The sequence below is a fragment of the Moschus berezovskii genome, chromosome 10 (assembly GCF_049115385.1).
Source record: "Moschus berezovskii isolate FMDL1 chromosome 10, NW_MosBer_1.0, whole genome shotgun sequence".
In the NCBI taxonomy this organism is placed as follows: domain Eukaryota; kingdom Metazoa; phylum Chordata; class Mammalia; order Artiodactyla; family Moschidae; genus Moschus; species Moschus berezovskii.
The window spans coordinates 1,571,786-1,591,489 of record NC_142469.1 but is presented as its reverse complement, the minus strand read 5'-3'; positions in this window follow the sequence as shown (position 1 = coordinate 1,591,489).

The window sequence follows — 19,704 nt, the reverse complement described above, 5'->3', positions numbered from 1 at the left end:
AGAAGAACTGTACAAAAAAGATCTTCACGACCAGGATAGTCACGAGAATGTGATCACTGACCTAGAGCCAGACATGTTGGAATGTGAAGTCAAGTGGGCCTTAGAAATCATCACTACGAACAAAGCTAGTGGAAGTGACGGAATTCCAGTTGAGCTCTTTCAAATCTTGAAAGATGATGCTGTGAAAGTGCTGCACTCAATATGCCAACAAACTTGGAAAACTCAGCAGTGACCACAGGACTGGAAAAGGTCAGTCTTCATTCCAATCCCAAAGAAAGGCAATGCCAAAGAATGCTCAAACTACCGCACAATTGCACTCATCTCACACGCTAATAAAGACATGCTCAAAATTCTCCAAGTCAGGCCTCAGTAATATGTGATCCGTGAACTCCCAGATGATCAAGCAGGTTTTAGAAAAGGCAGAGGCACCAGAGATCAAATTGCCAACATCCGCTGGATCATGGAGAAAACAAGAGAGTTCCAGAAAACCATCTATTTCTGCTTCATTGACGATGCCAAAGCCTTTGACTGTGTGGATCACAATAAACTGTGGAAGATTCTGAAAGAGATGGGAATCTCAGACCACCTGAGCTGCCTTTGAGAAACCTGTATGCAGGTCAGGAAGCAACACTCAGAATTGTACATGGAACAACAGACTGGTTCCAAATAGGAAAAGGATTACGTCAAGGCTGTATATTGTCACCTTGCTTATTTAACTTATATGCAGAGTACATCATGAGAAATGCTGGGCTGGGAGAAGAACAAGCTGGAATCAAGACTGCTGGGAGAAATATCAATAACCTCAGATATGCAGATGACACCACCCTTAGGGCAGAAAGTGAAGAGGAACTCAAAAGCCTCTTGATGAAAGTGAAAGAGGAGAGTGAAAAGGTTGACTTGAAGCTCAGCATTCAGAAAACAAAGGTCATGGAATCTGGTCCCATCACTTCACTGGAAATAGTTGGAAAAACAGAGGAAATAGTGTCAGACTTTAATTTTTGGGCTCCAAAATCACTGCAGATGCTGATTGCAGCCATGAAATTAAAAGGCGCTTACTCCTAGGAAGGAAACTTATGACCAACCTTGATGGTATATTAAAAAGTAGAGACATTACTTTGCCAACCAAGGTCCGTCTAGTCAAGGCTATGGTTTTACCCGTGGTCATGTATGGATGTGAGAGTTGGACTGTGAAGAAAGCTGATCGCCGAATAATTGATGGTTTTGAACTGTGGTGTTGGAGAAGACTCTTGAGAGTCACTTTTACTGCAAGAAGATCCAACCAGTCCATTCTAAGGGAGATCAATCCTGGGTGGTCATTGGAAGGACTGATGCTAAAGCTGAAATTGCAATACTTTGGCCACGTTAGGTGACGAGTTGACTCACTGGAAAAGATTCTGATGCTTGGAAAGGTTGGGGGCGGGAGGAGAAGGGGACAACAGAGAATGAGATGGCTGGATAGAACCACCGACTCTGTGGACATGAGCTTGAGTGAATTCCAGGAGTTGGTGATGGACAGGGAGGCTTGACGAACAGTGATTCATGGGGACGCGGAGAGTCGGACGTGACTGAGCGACTGAACTGAACTGAACTGAATAAAGTGTGTCAAGTACCCTTTTCCCTTTCAGGCGGAAATGTGAAATTACTCTTGATTGTGCAGCGCAAAATTTCCTCATCTCGCCTTGAGGGGATAATTTTGTGGTGTTTCTGGAGTTGTGGTGGGAAGATGGGGGTACTTCTCGAGTTGCGACGGGGACCTCAGGAACTTGCTCGGGTTGCTTCAGTGAAGTCAGGTCCCCTTTTGTGTTGGATTGGGAACTTCCGGTTTACTCTCGAGCCGTTAAATTGGATTAGGGGCTCATCTCGAATTGAGTCCATAAAGCCTGTTCTCCTCTCCAATGGGAACGGCTGTGTGAGGGAACTTTCTGAGTCACATAAAGGGTGTCAAGTACCCTTTTGCCTTTAAAGCGGGAATGTGGGTTTTCTCTTTAGATTCTGCAGCACAAAATTTCCTCATCTCGCATTGAGGGTATAATTTTGTGGTATTTCTCGAGTTGCGGCGGGAAGTTGGGGGTACTACTCTAGTTGCGACGGGGACCTCAGGTACTTGCTCGGGTTGCTTCAGGGAAGTCATGTCCCACTTTTTGTTGGACGGGGATATTCTGGATTACTCTCGAGCCATTAAAAGGGAATAGGGCCGCTTCTCGATTTGAGCCCATAAATGTGTTCTCCTCTCCAATGGGGACGTCTGTTTGAGGGAAGTTTCTGAATCGCGTAAAGGGAGTCAAGTACCCTTTTGCCTTTCAAGTGGGAATGTGGATTTTCCCTTCAGTTCTGCACTACAAAATTTCCTCATCTCGTATTCAGGGAATAACTTTGTTGTGTTTTTCGAGTTGCGGCCGAAAGCTGGGGGTAATTCTGGAATTGCAATGGGGACATCAGGAACTCTCTCAGGTTGGTTCAGGGAAGTCAAGTCCCCTTTAGTTTTGGAAGGGGAACTTCCTGATTGCTCTTGAGCCTTTATATGGGAATAATGCCTCTTCTCAATTTGAGTCCATAAGTTGTTCTCCTCTCTAAAGAGGACGGATGTTAGGGAACATTATGAGTCACAAAATGGGAGTCGAGTACCCTTTTGCCTTTCAGGCTTGAATGTGGGACTTCTCTGGAGATTATGCAGCGCAAAATTTCCTCCTCTCGCATGAAGGGGAAAATTTTGTGCTGTTTCTCAAATTGCGGCGGGAAGCTGGGGGTACTTGTCGAGTTGGGATGGGGACCCCAGGAACTCACTCGAGTTACGTCAGGGAAGTCAGGTCCCCATTTGTGCTGGAAGGGGAACTTCCGGATTACTCTCGAGCCCTCTAAAGGGAATAGGGCCTCTTCTCGAGTTGAGTCCATAAAGTGTGTAATCCTCTCCAATGGGGACAGATGTTAGGGAACTTTCTGAGTGACATAAATTGTGTCAAGTACCCTTTTGCCTTTCAAGCGGGACTGTGGAATATCTCTTGAGATTCTGTAGCGTAAAATTACCTCATCTCTCATTGAGGGGATAATTTTGTGGAGTTTCTAGAGTTTTGGCGGGAAGCAGGGGGTATTTCTTGAGTTGCGAAGAGAACCTCAGGAACTCGCTGGGGTTTCTTCAGGGAAGTTAAGTCCCCTTTTGTGTTGGAAGGGGAACTTCCGGATTACTCTCCAGCCATTAAATGGGAATATTGCCTCTTCTCGATTTGAGTCATTAAAGTGTGTTCTCCTCTCCAATGAGGACGGATGTTATGGAACATTGTGAGTCGCATATAGGGAGTCAAGGACCCTTTTGCCTTTCAAGCGGGAATGTGGGATTTCTCTTGAGATTCCGAAGCGCAAAACTTCCTCATCTCGCTTTTTGGGGATAATTTTGTGATGTTTCGCTATTTGCGGCAGGAACCTGGGGGTACTTCTCGAGTTGCGTTGCGACGGGGACTTCAGGAAATCACTCGGGTTGCTTCAAGGAAGTCAAGTCCCCTTTTGTGTTGCAAGGGGACCTTCCGGATTACTCTCGAGCCCTTTAATGGGAATAGTGCCTCTTCTCGAGTTGCGTCCATAAAGTGTGTTCTCCTCTCCAATGGGGATGGAAGTTAAGGAACTTTCTGAGTGGTATAAAGTCTGTCAAGGACACTTTTGCCTTTCAAGCGGGAATGTGGGATTTCTCTTGCGATTCTGCAGTGCAAAATTAACTCATCTCGCATTGAGGGGATAATTGGTTGTTTTTCTCGAGTTGCCTCGGGAAGCAGGGTTGCGAAAGGGACCTTAGGAACTCCTTCGGGTTGCTTCAGCGAAGTTAAGTCTCCTTTTTTGTTGAAAGGGGAACTTCCGGATTACTCTCGAGCGGTTAAATGGGAATATTGCCTCTTCTCGATTTGACTCCATTAAGTGTGTTCTCCTCTCCAATGGGCACAAATATTAGTGAAATTTCTGAATTGCATAAAGGGTGTCAAGTACCCTTTTGCCTCTCAAGAGGGAATGTGGTATTTCTCTTGAGATTCTGCAGCGAAAAATTTCCTCATCTCGCATTGAGGGGAAAATTTTATGGTGTTTCTCCAGTTGCGACGGGAAGCTGGGGGTCCTTCTCGAGTTGCGACAGGAACCTCAGGAAATCGCTCGGGTTGCTTCAGGGAAGTCAGGTCCCCTTTTGTGTTGGAAAGGGAAATTTCCGTTTACTCTCAAGCAGTTAAATGGGAATAGGGTCTCATCTCGAATTGAGTCCATAAAGTGTGCTCTCCTCTCCAATGCGGACTGATATTAGTGAAATTTCTGAATCGCATCAAGGGTGTCAAATACCCTTTTGCCTTTCAAGAGGGAATGTTGTATTTCTCTTGAGATTCTGCATTGCAAAATTTTCTCATCTCGCATTGAGGGGATAATATTGTGGTGTTTTTCGAATTGCGACAGGAAGCTGGGGGTTCTTATCGAGTTGTGAAGGGGACCTCAAAAATTCACTAGGGTTGCTTCAGGGAAGTCAGGATCCCTTTTGTGTTGGAAGGGGAACTTCCAGTTTACTCTTCAGCCGTTAAATGGGAATATGGGCTCATCTCCAGTTGAGTCCATAAAGTGTGCTGTCCTCTCCAATGGGGACGGCTGTGTGAGGGAACTTTCTGAGTCGCATAAATGTTGTCAAGTACCCTTTTGCCTTTCAAGAGGGAATGTGGTATTTCTCTTGAGATTCTGCAGCGCAAAATTTCCTCATCTCGCATTGAGCGGATTATTTTGTGGTGTTTCTCAAGTTGCGGCGGGAAGCTGGAGGTACTTCTCGAGTTGCGACGGGACCCTCAGGAACTCGCTGGGGTTGCTTCAGGGAATTCAGGTCTCCTTTGGTGTTTGAAGGGGTACTACCAGTTTATTTTCGAGCCGTTATATGGGAATAGGAACTCATCTCGGTTTGAGTCCATAAAGTGTGTTCTCCTCTCCAATGGGGACAAATGTTAGTGAAATTTCTGAATCGCATAAATGGTGTCAAGTACACTTTTCCCTTTCAAGAGGGAATGTGGTATTTCTCTTGAGATTCTGCAGCGCAAAATTTCCTCATCTCGCATTGAGCAGATAAATTTGTGGTGTTTCTCAAGTTGCGGCCGAAAGCTGGAGGTACTTCTCGAGTTGGACGAGCACCTCAAGAACTCGCTCGGGTTGCTTCAGAGAATTCAGGTCCCCTTTGGTGTTGGAAGGGGTACTACCGGTTTACTCTCGAGCCGTTAAATGGGAATAGGAACTCATCTCGAATTGAGCCCATAAAGTGTGTTCTCCTCTCAAATGGGGACAAATATTAGTGAAATTTATGAGTCCGATAAAGGGTGTCAAGTACCCTTTTGCCTTTCAAGAGGGAATGTGGTATTTCTCTTGAGATTCTGCAGCACACAATTTCCTCATCTAGCATTGAGCGGATTATTTTGTGGTGTTTCACAGGTTGCGGCGGGAAGCTGGAGGTACTTCTCGAGTTGCGATGGGGACCTCAGAAACTCGCTCGGGTTGCTTCAGGGAAGTCAGGTCCCCTTTAGTGTTGGAAGGGGAACTTCCGGTTTCCTCTCGAGCCCTTTAATGTGAACAGTGGCTCATCTCGAATTGAGTCCATGAAGTGTGTTCTCCTTTCCAATGGGGACAGCTGTGGGAGGGAACTTTCTGAGTTGAATAAAGGGTGTCAAGTACCTTATTGCCTTTCACGAGGGAATGTGGTATTTCTCTTGAGATTCTGCATTGCAAAATTCCCTCATCTCACATTGAGGGGATAATTTTGTGGTGTTTTTTTTTTTTTTTTGCTGCGGGAAGCCTGGGGTACTTCTGGATTTGCGAAGGGAACGTCAGAAACTCGCTCGGGTAGCTTCAGGGAAGTCAAGTCTCCTTTAGATTTGGAAGGGGAACTCCCGGGTTACTCACGAACCATTAAATGGGAATATTGCCTCTTCTCGATTTGAGTCAATATAGTGTGTTCCCGTCTCCACAGAAGACGAATGTTATTGAACATTCTGAGTCGCATAAAGAAAGTTAAGTACCCTTTTGCCTTTCAAGCGGGAATGTGGGATTTCTCTAGAGATCCTGCAGTGCAAAATTTCTGCATCTCGAATTGAGGGTATAATTTTATGGTATTTCTCTAATAGTAGTGGGAAGCTGGGCTTACTACTGGAGTTGCGACGGGGACCTCAGGAACTCACTTGAGTTGTTTCAGGGAAGTCTGGTCGCCTTTTCTGCTGGAAGGGGAACTTCTAGATTACTCTTTAACCCTTTAATTGGAATAGGGCCTCTTCTGGTGTTGAATCCATAAAGTGTGTTCTCCTGTCCAATGGGGACGGATGTTAGGGAAATTTCTGAGTGGCATAAATTGTGTCAAGTACCCTTTTGCCTTTCAAGCAGAAATTTGTGATTTTTCTTGAGATTCTGCTTCGCAAAATTACCTCATCTCGCTTTGAGGTGATAATTTTGTTGTGTTTCTTTAGTTGAGGCGGGAAGCCGGGGGTACTTCTGGATATGGGAAGGGAACGACAGGAACTCGCTAGGGTTGCCTCAGGGAATTCAAGTCCCCTTTTGTGTTCCAAGGGGAACTTCCAGGTTACTCTCCAGCCATTAAATGGAATTATTGCCTCTCTTGATTTGAGTCCATAAAGTGTGTTCCCCTCTCCACTGAGGACGGATGTTAGGGAACATTTTGAGTCGCATAAAGGGAGTTAAGTACCCTTTTGCCTTTCAAGCGTGAATGTGGGATTTCTCTTGAGATTCTGCAGCGCAAAATTTCCTCTTCTCGCACTGAGGGGATAATTTTGTGGTACTTCTTGAATTGCTGCGAGAAGCTGGGGTACTTATCGAGGTGAGACGGGGACATCAAGAATTCACTCGAGTAACCTCAGGGAAGTCAGGTCCCGTTTTGTGCTGGAAGGGGAACGTCCGGATTATTCTCTAGCCGTTTAATTGGAATAGGACCTCTTTTCGTGTTGAATCCATAAAATGTGTTCTCCTCTCCATTGAGGAACCGATATTACGGAACTTTGTGAGTGGCATAAAGTGTGTCAAGTACCCTTTTGCCTTTCAAGCGGGAATGTGGGATTTCCATTGAGATCCTGCAGCGCAACATTACCTCATCTCGCATAGAGGGGATAATTTTGTGGTGTTTCTCCTGTTGCGGCAGGAAGCAGGGGGTACTTTTCGATTTGAGAGGGGAACCTCAGGAAATCGTTCCAATTGCTTCAGGGAAGTCAAGTCCCCTTTTGTGTTGGGAGGGGAACTTACGGGTTACTCTCGAGCCGTTAAATGGGAATATTGCCTCTTCTCGATTTGAGTCCATAAAGTGTGTTCTCCACTCCACGGAGGACGGATGTTAGTGAACATTCAGAGTCGCGTAAAGGGTATCAAGTACCCTTTTGCCTTTCAAGAGGGAATGTGGGATTTCTCTTGAGATTCTGCAGCGGAAAATTTCCTCATCTCGCATTGAGGGGTTAATAATGTGGTGTTTCTTTTTTGTACCGGGAAGCCTGGGGTACTTCTGGATTTGCGAAGGGAACGTCAGGAACTCGCTAGGGTTGCTTCAGGGAAGTCAAGTCCCCTTTTGTAGTTGGAAGGGGAACTTCCGGGTTACTCTCGAGCCTTTAAATGGGAATTTGCCTCTTCCGGATTTGAGGCAATAAACTGTGTTCCCCTCTCCACTGAGGACGGATGTTAGGGAACATTCTGAGTCGCATAAATTGAGTCAAGTACCATTTTCCTTTCAAGCATGAATGTGGGATTTCTCTTGAGATTCTGCAGCGCAAAATTTCCTCATCTCGCATTGAGGGGATAATTTTGTGGTGTTTCTCGAATTGCGGCAGGAAGCTGGGGTTACTACTGGAGTTGTGACGCGGACCTCAGCGACTCACTCGTGTTGCTTCAGGGAAGTCAGGTCCCATTTTGTGCTGAAAGGGGAATTTCCGGATTACTCTCTAGCCCTTTAATTTGAATAGGGCGTCTTCACGTGTTGAATCCATAAAGTGTGTTCTCCTCTCCAATGGGGATGGATGTCAGGAAAATTTCTGAGTGGCATAAAGTGTGTCAAGTACCCTTTTGTTTTTCAACCGGGAATGTTGGATTTCTATTGAGATTCTGCAGTGAAAAATTACCTCATCTCGTATTGAGGGGATAGTTTTGTCCTGTTTCTTTAGTCGTGACGGGAAGCCTCGGGTACTTCTGGGTTTGCGAAGGGAACGTCAGGAACACGCTAGGGTTGCTTCAGGGAATTCAAGTCCCCTTTTCTGTTGGAAGTGGAACTTATGGGTTACTCTCGAGCCATTAAATGAGAATATTTCCTCTTCACGATTTGAGCCCATAAAGTGTGTTCTCCTCTTCACTGAGGACGGATGTTAGGGAACATTGAGTCTCATAAAGGGAGTCAAATACCCTTTTGCCTTTCAAGAGGGAATGTGGGATTTCTCTTGAGATCCTGCAGCGCAAAATTTCCTCATCTCGTTTTGAGGGCATAATTTTGTGGTAGTTCTCTAATAGTGGTGGGAAGCTGGGCGTACTACTGGAATTGCGAAGGGGACCTCAGGAAATCAATTGAGTTATTTCAGAGAAGTCTGGTCACCTTTTGTGCTGGAAGGGGAACTTCTGGATTACTCTCTAGCCCTTAAATTCGTATAGGGCCTCTTCTAGTCTTGAATCCATAAAGTGTGTTCTCCTCTCCAATGGGGACAGATTTTAGGGAACTTTCTGAGTGGCATAAAGTGTTTCAAGTACCCTTTTGCCTTTCAAGAGGGAATGTGGGATATCTCTTGAGATTCTGTTTGGCAAAATTACCTCATCTCGCATTGAGGGGATAATTTTGTTTTGTTTCTTTAGTTGCAGCCTGAAGCCGGGGGTACTTCTGGATATGAGAAGGGAACGTAAGGAACTCGCTAGGGATGCTTCAGGGAAGTCAAGTGTTGGAAGGGGACCTTCCGGGTTACTCTTGAGCCGTTAAATGGGAATATTGCTTCTTCTCAATTTGAGTCCATAAAGTGTGTTCTCCTCTCCACTGAGGACGGATGTTAGGGAACATTCTGAGTCGCATAAAGGGAGTCTAGTACCATTTTGCCTTTCAAGCCTGAATGTGTGATTTCTATTGAGATTCTACAGCACAAAATTTCCTCATCTCGCTTTGAGGGGATAATTTTGTTTTATTTCTCAAATCGCGGTTGGAAGCTGGGGGTACTTCTAGAGTTGTGATGCGGACCTCAGCAACTCACTCGAGTTACTTCAGGGAAGTCAGGTCCCGTTTTGTGCTAGAAGGGGAACTTCTGGATTGCTCTCGAGCCCTTAATAGGGAATATTGCCTCCTCTCGATTTCAGTGCATAAATTGTGTTCTCCTCTCTTGAGGACGGATGTTAGGGAACATTCTGAGTCGCGTAAAGGGAGTCTGGTACACTTTTACATTTCAAGCGGAAATGTGGGATTTCTCTTGAGATTCTTCAGCACAAAATTTCCTCATCTCTCTTGGAGGGGATAATTTTGTGGTGTTTCTCGAATTGCGGCCGGAAGCTGGGGGTACTTCTTGAGTTGCGACGCGGACCTCAGCGACTCACTCGAGTTACTTCAGGGAAGTCAGGTCCCCTTTTTTGCTGGAAGGGGAACTTCCGGATTCCTCTCTAGCCCTTTTATTGGAATAGGGCCTCTTCTCATGTTGAATCCATAAAGTGTGTTCTCCTCTTCAATGGGGACGGATGTTAGGGAACCCTCTGAGTGAAATAAAGTGTGTCAAGTAACCTTTTGCCTTTCAAGTGGGAACGTGGTATTTCCTTGAGATTCTGCTTCACAAAATTACCTCATCTCGCATTGAAGGGATAATTTTGTTGTGTTTCTTCAGTTATGGCTGGAAGCCGGGAGTATTTCTGGATATGGGAAGTGAACTTCAGGAAATCGCTAGGGTTGCTTCAGGGAAGTCAAGTTCCCTTTTGTGTTGGAAGGGGAACTTCCGGTTTACTCTGGAGCCATTAAATGGGAATATTGAATCTTCTCAATTTGAGTCCATAAAGTGTGTTCTCCTCTCTACTGAGGTCGGATATTAGAGAACATTTTGTGTCGCCTAAAGGGAGTCAAGCACCCTTTTACTTTTCAAGCGGGAATGAGGGATTTCTCTTGAGATTCTGCAGCACAAAATTTCCTCATCTCGCTTTGAGGGGATAATTTTGTGGTATTTCTCGAATTGCGTAGGAAAGCTGGTGGTACTTCTCGAGTTGCGACCAGGACCGCAGCGACTCACTCGAGTTACTTCAGGGAAGTTGGGTCCCGTTTTTTGCTGGAAGGGGAACTTCCGGATTACTCTCTATCACTTTAATTGGAATAGGTCGTCTTAACGTGTTGAATCCATAATGTGTTTTCTCCTCTCCAATGGGGACAGATGTTAGGAAAATTTCTGAGTGGCATAAACTGTGTCAAGTACCCTTTTGTTTTTCAAGCGGGAATGTGGGATTTCTCTTGAGATTCTGCAGTGCAAAATTACCTCATCTCGCATTGAAGGGATAGTTTTGTCTTGTTTCTTTAGTTGTGACGGGAAGCCGGGGGTACTTCTGGATTTGCAAAGGGAACGTCAGGAACTCCCTAGGGTTGCTTCAGTGAATTCAAGTCCCCTTTTGTGTTGGAAGTGGAACTTCTGGTTTACTCTCAAGCCGTTAAATGAGAATATTGCCTCTTCACGATTTGAGCCCATAAAGTGTGTTCGCCTCTCCACTGAGGACGGAAATTAGGGAACATTCTGATTCCCATTAATTGAGTCATGTACCCTTTTTCCTTTCAAGGGGGAATGTGGGATTTCTCTTGAGATTCTGCAGCTCAAAATTTCCTCATCTCTCATTAAGGGGATAACTTTGTGATATTTCTCTAATTGCGGCGGGAAGCTGCGGGTAATACTGGAGTTTCGAGGGGGACCTCAGGAATTCACTCGTGTTGTTTCAGGGAAATCAGGTCCCCTTTTGTGCTGGAAGGGGAACTTCCGGATTACTCTCTAGCCCTTTAATTGGAATAGGGCATCTTCCCGTGTTGAATCCATAAAGTGTGTTCTCCTCTCCAATGGGGACGGATGTTAGGAAAATTTCTGAGTGGCATAAAGTGTGTCAAGTAAACTTTTGCCTTTCAAGTGGGAATGTGGGATTTCTCTTGAGATTCTGCAGCACAAAATACTTCATCTCGCCTTGAGGGGATAATTTTGTCGTGTTTCTTTAGTTGCAAAGGGAAGCCGGGGATACTTCTGGATTTGTGAAGGGAATGTCAGGAAGTCGCTCAGGTTGCTTGAGGGAAGTCAAGTCCTATTTTGTGTTGGAAGGAGAACTTCCGGGTTACTCTCGAGCAGTTATATGGAAATATTGCCTCTTCACGATTTGAGTGCATAAAGTGTGTTCTCCTCTCCACTAAGGACGGATGTTTGGGAACATTCTGAGTCTCATAAAGGGAGTCAAGTACCCTTTTGCCTTTCAAGCGGGAAGGTGGGATTTCTCTTGAGATCCTGCAGGGCAAAATTTCCTCTTCTCGAATTGAGAGCACAATTTTGTGGTATTTCTCTAATAGTGGTGGGAACCTGGGCGTACTACTGGAGTTGCGACAGGGACCTCAGGAAATCACTTGAGTTATTTCAGAGAATTCTGGTCGCCTTTTGTGCTGGAAGGGGAACTTCTAGATTACTCTCTAGCCCTTTAATTGGAATAGGGCCTCTTCTAGTCTTGACCATAAAGTGTGTTCTCCTCTCCATTGGGGATGGATGTTAGGGAACTTTCTGAGTGGAATAAAGTGTGTCAAGTACCCTTTTGCCTTTCAAGCAGGAATGTGGGATTTCTCTTGAGATTCTGTTTGGCAAAATTACTTCATCTCGCACTGAGGGGATAATTTTGTTGTGTTTCTTTGTTGGGGCGGGAAACCGGGAGTACTTCTGGATATGGGAAGCGAACGTGAGGAACTCGCTCGGGTTGCTTCAGGGAAGTCAAGTCACCTTTTGTGTTGGAAGGGGAACTTCCGCGTTACTCTTCAGGAGTTAAATGGAAATATTTCCTCTTCATGATTTGAGTCCATAAAGCGTGTTTTCCTCTCCACTGAGGACGGATGTTAGGGAACATTCTGAGTCTCATAAAGGGAGTCAAGTACCCTTTTGCCTTTCAGGCGGGAATGTGGGATTTTCTTGAGATCCTGTAGCGCAAATATTCCTCATCTCGAATTTAGGGCATTATTTTGTGGTATTTCTCTAATAGTGGTGAGAAGCTGGGCGTACTACTGGAGTTGCGACGGGGACCTCAGGAAATCAATTGAGTTATTTCAGAGAAGTCTGGTCGCCTTTTGTGCTGGAAGGGGAACTTCCGCATTACTCTCAAGCCCTTTAATTGGAATAGGGCCTCTTCTAGTCTTGAATCCATATAGTGTGTTCTCCTCTCCAATGGGGACGGATGTTAGGGAATTTTCAGAGTGGCATAAAGTGTGTCAACTACCCTTTTGCCTTTCAAGCGGGAATGTGGGATTTCTCTTGAGATTCTGCTTGTCAAAATTACCTCATCTCGCATTGAGCGGATAATTTTGTTGTGTTTATTTCATTGCGGCGGGAAGACAGGGGTACTTCTGGATATGGGAAGGGAACGTCAGGAACTCTCTAGGGCTGCTTCAGGGAAGTCAAGTTCCCTTTTGTGTTGGAAGGGGAACTTCCGGGTTACTCTTGAGCTGTTCAATGGGAATATTGCCTCTTCTCAATTTGAGTTCGTAAAGTGTGTTCTCCTCTTAACTGAGGACGGATGTTAGGGAACATTCTGAGTCGCATAAAGGGAGTCAAGTATCCTTTTGCCTTTCAGGCGGGAATGTGGGATTTCTACTGAGATTCTACAGCACAAAATTTCCTCATCTCGCTTTGAGGAAATAATTTTGTGGTGTTTCTCGAATTGCGGCGGGAAGCTGGGGGTACTTCTCGAGTTGTGACGCGGACAACAGCAACTCACTCGAGTTACTTCAGGGAAGTCAGGTCCCCTTTTGTGCTAGAAGGGGAACTTCTGGATTACTCTCTATCCCTTAATAAGGAATATTGCCTCCTATCGATTTCAGTGCATAAATTGTGTTCTCCTCTCCTAGAGGACGGATGTTAGGGAACATTCTGAGTCGCCTAAAGGGAGTCAAGTACCCTTTTACTTTTCAAGCGGGAATGTGGGATTTCTTGAGATTCTGCAGCACAAAATTTCCTCATCTTATTTTGAGGGGATAATTTTACGGTGTTTCTCCAATTGCGGCGGGAAGGTGGGGGTACTTCTCGAGTTGCGACACGGACCTCAGTGACTCACTGGAGTTACTTCAGGGAAGTAAGGTCCCCTTTTTTGTCAGAAGGGGAACTTCCGGCTTACTCTCTAGCCCTTTAATTGGAATAGGGTGTCTTCACGTGTTGAATCCATAAAGTGTGTTCTCCACTCTACTGGGGACGGATGTTAGGAGTCTTTCTGAGTGAAATAAAGTGTGTCAAGTACACTTTTGCCTTTCAATCGGGAATGTGGGATTTCTCTTGAGACTGTGCAGCGCAAAATTACCTCATCTCGCATTGAGGGGATAATATTGTTGTGTTTCCTTAGTTGCCGCGGGAAACCGGGGTACTTCTGGAAATGGGAAGGGAACGTCAGGAACTCACTCGGGTTGCTTCAGGGAAGTCAAGTTCACTTTTGTGTTGGATGGGGAACTTCCGAGTTACTCTGGAGCCGTTCAATGGGAATATTGCCTCTTCTCAATTAGAGTCCATAAAGTGTGTTCTCCTCTCCACTGAGGATGGATGTTAGGAAACATTCTGAGTCGCATAAAGGGAGTCAAGTACCCTTTTGCCTTTCAAGCGTGATTTTGGGATTTCTATTGAGATTCTACAGCATAAAATTCCTCATCTCGCTGTGTGGGGATAATTTTGTGGTGTTCCTCGAATAGCGTCGGGAAGCTGGGGGTACTTCTCGAGTTGCGACGAGGACCTCAGCGACTCACTCGAGTTACTTCAGGGAAGTCAGATCCCCTTTTTTGCTGGAAGGGGAACTTCCGGATTACTCTCCAGCCCTTTAATTGGAATAGGGCGTCTTCACGTGTTGAAAATATAAAGTGTGTTCTCCTCTCCAATGGGGACGGATGTTAGGAAAATTTCTGAGTGGCATAAAGTGTGGCAAGTAACCTTTTGCCTTTCAAGTGGGAATGTGGGATTTCTCTTGTGATTCTGCAGCGCAAAGCTACCTCATCTCGCATTGAGGGGATAGTTTTGTCGTGTTTCTTTAGTTGTGACGGGAAGCCAGGGATACTTCTGGATTTGCGAAGGGAACGTCAGGAACTCGCTAGGGTTGCTTCTGGGAATTCAAGTCCCCTTTTGTGTTGGAAGTGGAACTTCCGGGTTACTCTCGAGCCGTTAAATGGGAATATTGCCTCTTCACGATTTGAGCCCATAAAGTGTGTTCTCCTCTCCACTGAGGACGGAAATTAGGGAACATGCTGAGTCGCATAAATTGAGTCAAGTACACTTTTTCCTTTCAAGCGGGAACGTGGGATTTCTCTTGAGACTGTGCAGCGCAAAATTACCTCATCTCGCATTGAGGGGATAATTTTGTGGTATTTCACGAATTGCAGTGGGAAGCTGGGGGTACTACTGGAGTTGCAAGGGGGACCTCAGGAACTCACTCATGTTGCTTCAGGGAAGTCAGGTCCCCTTTTGTGCTGGAAGGGGAACTTCCGGATTACTCTCTAGCCCTTTAATTGGAATATCGCATCTTCAAGTGTTGAATCCATAAAGTGTGTTCTCCTCTCCAATGGTGACGGATGATATTGAAATTTCTGTGTGGCATAAAGACTGTCAAGTACCCTTTTCCCTTGCAAGCGGGAATGTGGGATTTCTCTTGAGATTCTGCAGTGCAAAATTACCGCATTTCACATTGAGGGGATAATTTTGTGGTGTTTCTCTAGTTGCGGCTTGAAGCTGGGCGTACTTCTCGAGTTGCGACAGGGACCTCAGGCTCTAGCTCCGGTTGCTTCAGCGGTCATGTCCCCTTTTGTTTTGCAGGGGGAACATCCGGATTACTCTCGAGCCGTTAAATGAGAATATTGCCTCCTATCGATTTCAGTGCATAAATTGTGTTCTCCTCTCCTTGAGGACGGATGTTAGGGAACATTCAGAGTCGCATAAAGGGAGACAAGTACCCTTTTACTTTTCAAGCGGGAATCTGGGATTTCTCTTGAGACTGTGCAGCGCAAAATTACCTCATCTCGCATTGAGGGGATAATATTGTTGTGTTTCCTTAGTTGCCGCGGGAAACCGGGGGTACTTCTGGAAATGGGAAGGGAACGTCAGGAACTCGCTCGGGTTGCTTCAGGGAAGTCAAGTTCACTTTTGTGTTGGATGGGGAACTTCCGGGTTACTCTGGAGCTGTTCAATGGGAATATTGCCTCTTCTCAATTAGAGTCCATAAAGTGTGTTCTCCTCTCCACTGAGGATGGATGTTAGGAAACATTCTGAGTCACATAAAGGGAGTCAAGTACCCTTTTGCCTTTCAAGCGTGATTTTGGGATTTCTATTGAGATTCTACAGCATAAAATTCCTCATCTCGCTTTGACGGGATAATTTTGTGTTGTTTCTCGAACTGCAGAGGGAAGCTGGGTGTACCTCCCGATTTGTGACGGGGATATCAGCAACTCACTCGAGTTACTTCAAGGAGGTCATGTCCCCTTTTGTGCTAGTAGGGGAACTTCTGGATTACTCTCGAGCCCTTAATACGGAATATTGCCTCCTCTCGATTTCAGTGCATAAATTGTGTTCTCCTCTGCTTGAGGATGGATGTTAGGGAATATTCTGAATCGCCTACAGGGAGTCAGGTACACTTTTACATTTCAAGCACAAATGTGGGATTTCTCTTGAGATTCTGCAGCACAAAATTTCTTCATCTCGCTGTGAGGGGATAATTTTGTGATGTTCCTCGAATAGCGTCGGGAAGCTGGGGGTACTTCTCGAGTTTCGACGAGGACCTCAGCGACTCACTCGAGTTACTCCAGGGAAGTCAGGTCCCCTTTTTTGCTGGAGGGGAACTTCCGGATTACTCTCTAGCCCTTTAATTGGAATAGGGCGTCTTCACGTGTTGAATCCATAAAGTGTGTTCTCCTCTCCAATGGGGACAGATGTTAGGAAAATTTCTGAGTGGCATAAAGTGTGGCAGGTACCTTATTGTCTTTCCAGCAGGAGTGTGGGATTTCTCTTGAGATTCTGCAGCGCAAAATTACCTCATCTCGCATTGAGCGGATAGTTTTGTCGTGTTTCTTTAGTTGTGATGGGAAACCGGGGGTACTTCTGGATTTGCGAAGGGAACGTCAGGAACTCGCTAGGGTTGCTTCAGGGAATTTAAGTCCCCTTTTGTGTTGGAAGGGGAACTTCCGGGTTACTCTCAAGCAGTTAAATGGAAATATTGCCTTTTCACGATTTGGGCCCATAAAGTGTGTTCTCTCCACTGAGGACGGATGTTAGGGAACATTCTTAGTCTCCTAAAGGGAGTCAAGTACCCTTTTGCCTTTCAAGCGGGAAGCTGGGATTTCTCTTGAGATCCTGCAGTGCAAAATTTCCTCAACTCGAATTGAGGGCATAATTTTGTGGTATTTTCTAATAGTGGTGGGAAGCTGGGCGTACTACTGGAGTTGCGACGGGGACCTCAGGAAATCACTTTAGTTGTTTCAGAGAAGTCTGGTCGCCTTTTGTGCTGGAAGGGGAACTTCCGCGTTACTCTCTAGCCCTTTAATTGGAATAGGGCCTCTTCTAGTCTTGAATCCATAAAGTGTGTTCTCCTCTCCAATGGGGATGGATGTTAGGGAACTTTGTGAATGGCCTAAATTGTGTCAAGTAACCTTTTGCCTTTTAAGCGGGAATGTGGGATTTCTATTGAGATTCTGCTTGGCAAAATTACCTCATCTCGCATTGAGGGGATAATTTTATTGTGTTTCTTTAGTTGCAGCTGGAAGCCGGGGTTCTTCTGGATATGGGAAGGGAACGTCAGGAACTGGCTCGGGTTGCCTCAGGGAAGTCAAGTTCCCTTTTGTGTTGGAAGGGGAACTTCCTGTTTACTCTTGAGCTGTTCAATGGGAATATTGCCTCTTCTCAATTTGAGTCCATAAAGTGTGTTCTCCTCTCCACTGAGGACGGATTTTAGGGAACATTCAGAGTCGCATAAAGAGTGTCAAGTACCCTTTTGCCTTTCAAGCGTGATTGTGGGATTTCGATTGAGATTCTACAGCACAAACTTTCCTCATCTCGCATTGAGGGGATAATTTTGTGGTGTTTCTCAAATTGCTGCGGGAAGCTGGGGGTACTTCTCGAGTTGTGACGCGGACATTAGCAACTCACTTGAGTTACTTCAGGGAAGTCATGTCCCCTTTTGTGCTAGAAGGGGAACTTCTGGATTACTCTCGAGCCCTTAATAGGGAATGTTGCCTCCTCTCGATTTCAGTGCATAAATTGTGTTCTCCTCTCCTTGAGGACGGATGTTAGGGAATATTCTGAGTCGCCTAAAGGGAGTCAGGTACACTTTTACATTTCAAGCACAAATGTGGGATTTCTCTTGAGATTCTGCAGCACAAATTTTCCTCATCTCGCTGTGTGGGGATAATTTTGTGGTGTTCCTCGAATAGCGTTGGAAGCTGGAGGTACTTCTCGAGTTGCGACGAGGACCTCAGCGACTCACTCGAGTTACTTCAGGGAAGTCAGGTCCCCTTTTTTGCTGGAAGTGGAACTTCCGGATTACTCTCTAGCCCTTTAATTGGAATAGGGCGTCTTCATGTGTTGAATCCATAAAGTGTGTTCTCCTCTCCAATGGGGACAGATGTTAGGAAAATTTCTGAGTGGCATAAAGTGTGTCAAGTACCCTATTGTCTTTCAAGCAGGAATGTGGGATTTCTCTTGAGATTCTGCAGCGCAAAATTACCTCATCTCGCATTGAGCGGATAGTTTTGTCGTGTTTCTTTAGTTGTGACGGGAAACCGGGGGTACTTCTGGATTTGCGAAGGGAACGTCAGGAACTCGCTAGGGTTGCTTCAGGGAATTCAAGTCCCCTTTTGTGTTGGAAGGGGAACTTCCGGGTTACTCTCGAGCCGTTAAATGGAAATATTGCCTTTTCACGATTTGGGCCCATAAAGTGTGTCCTCCTCTCTACTGAGGACGGATGTTAGGGAACATTCTTAGTCTCCTAAAGGGAGTCAAGTACCCTTTTGCCTTTTAAGCGGGAAGGTGGGATTTCTCTTGAGATCCTGCAGCGCAAAATTTCCTCATCTCGCTGTGAGGGGATAATTTTGTTTTGTTCCTCGAATTGCATCGGTAAACTGGGGGTACTTCTCGAGTTGCGATGAGGACCTCAGCAACTCACTCGAATTACTTCAGGGAAGTCAGGTCCTTTTTTTTTGCTGGAAGGGGAACTTCCGGATTCCGCTCTAGCCCTTTAATTGGAATAGGGCGTCTTCACGTGTTGAATCCATAAAGTGTGTTCTCCTCTCCAATGGGGACGGATGTTAGGAAAATTTCTGAGTGGCATAAAGTGTGTCAAGTACCCTATTGTTTTTCAAGCAAGAATATGGGATTTCTCTTTTGATTCTGCAGCGCAAAATTACCTCATCTCGCATTGAGCGGATAATTTTGTCTTGTTTCTTTAGTTGTGACGGGAAGACGGGGGTACTTCTGGATTTGCGAAGGGAACTTCATGAACTCGCCTGAGTTGCTTCAGGGAATTCAAGTCCCCTTTTGTGTTGGAAGAGGAACTTCCGGGTTACTCTCGAGCAGTTAAATGGAAATATTGCCTTTTCACGATTTGGGCCCATAAAGTGTGTTCTCCTCTCCACTGAGGACGGATGTTAGGGTACATTCTGAGTCTCATAAAGGGAGTCAAGTACGCTTTTGCCTTTCAAGCGCGAAGGTGGGATTTCTCTTGAGATCCTGCAGCGCAAAATTTCCTCATCTCGAATTGAGGGCATAATTTTGTGTTATTTTCTAATAGTGGTGGGAAGCTGGGCGTACTACTGGAGTTGCGACAGGAACCTCAGGAAATCACTTGAGTTATTTCAGAGAAGTCTGGTCGCCTTTTGTGCTGGAAGGGGAACTTCCGCGTTACTCTCTAGCCCTTTAATTGGAATAGTGCCTCTTCTAGTCTTGAATCCATAAAGTGTGTTCTCCTCTCCAATGGGGATGGATATTAGGGAACTTTGTGAATTTCCTAAATTGTGTCAAGTAACCTTTTGCCTTTCAAGCGGGAATGTGGGATTTCTCTTGAGATTCTGCTTGGCAAAATTACCTCATCTCGCATTGAGGGGATAATTTTGTTGTGTTTCTTTAGTTGCAGCTGAAAGCCAGGGGTACTTCTGGATATGGGAAGGGAACGTCAGGAACTCGCTCGGGTTGCTTCAGGGAAGTCAAGTTCCCTTTTGTGTTGGCAGGGGAACTTCCTGGTTACTCTTGAGTTGTTCAATGGGAATATTGCCTCTTCTCAATTTGAGTCCATAAAGTGTGTTCTCCTCTCCACTGAGGACAGATGTTAGGGAACATTCTGAGTTGCATAAAGGGAGTCAAGTACCCTTTTGCCTTTCAAGCGTGATTGTGGGATTTCGATTGAGATTCTACAGCACAAACTTTCCTCATCTCGCTTTGAGGGGATAATTTTGTGGTGTTTCTCAAATTGCGGCGGGAAGCTGGGGGTACTTCTCGAGTTGTGACCTGGACATCAGCAACTCACTCGAGTTACTTC